The following is a 1,056-nucleotide window of genomic DNA, read 5'->3' on the forward strand; positions in this document are numbered from 1 at the left end:
TTTGAATTCACAAGCTTTTGGAGTGCTGGTCCTTCATTAGGTAAAGTCACCTGATGAAGCAGCAGTGCTCCAAAAGCTTGTGATTTCAAATAAACCTGTTGGACTATAACCTGGTGCCGTGTGACTTCTGACTTTGTCCACCCCAGTCCAACACCGGCACCTCCACAGTTTGATATAAACAGTAGGGTTCAGGAGAAGGAGTTCTCCTTGTTGTCCTTGACAATATTTATTCCTTATCAATATCACTGAAGAAAATATTATCTGGTCATTGTTGCATTGATGCCTGTGAGATCTTGCTGTGTGCAAGTTTTCTGTAACGTTTCCTACTTTACACCAGCAACAACCAAAGATAGAGTGTCTCAATGCCTGTACTTCACTTTAGGTCATCCTTAGATTGTGGAAGATGCTACTGAAAGACAAATTCTCTCTTTCCGTTAACTTTTCACTATCTACCCACCAACAAAAGAAAATCAAAAATAATATCTAGCAAATTCCTCTCTGAACCCTTTATGTGATGAATCCAGGAAATTATATTGATCGTATATGTATTGCCAAGAATCTTGCATCCATTCCTTTTCCTAATCAGAATAATTCTTTACAGCTACAAATTATTCCTCCCCAGCAATTCATGGAAATCTGGGGCTGATTTTTCATGGTGTGATTTTTGTTTTGGTACTTTTCCACTCTATATTCTGGAAAGACAGCGAGAGGTGGTTTCCTCAGGGTAATTCCGTTGATGGCATTTCAGATGGATCAGTTTTCACGTTCCACACTTCACCTGAGACGCAGCAAATCAGTTACTCAAATCTCGATACAAGTATGTGTGCCAAAATTCACAATGGATGGTAGTAGCATCACAAGTGTCCTGAATGGAGGATGAAGATTTCCTGCATTACATGAAGCACTTTAGCCAGAACAAAATGCATTTTTGTGTACTTCCAATTAAAACTTAAGTTGGCCTTAACTTCAAAAAGAGCAACTTCCTGACAAGATTGCATTTTACACGGAGCCTGTGGGCAGAGCAGTGATCTTGAAGATGTTGCCTGAAAGGGTGGT

Source organism: Rhincodon typus, chromosome 6 (genome assembly GCF_021869965.1).
Source record: "Rhincodon typus isolate 14 chromosome 6, sRhiTyp1.1, whole genome shotgun sequence".
Taxonomy (NCBI): Eukaryota; Metazoa; Chordata; class Chondrichthyes; order Orectolobiformes; family Rhincodontidae; genus Rhincodon; species Rhincodon typus.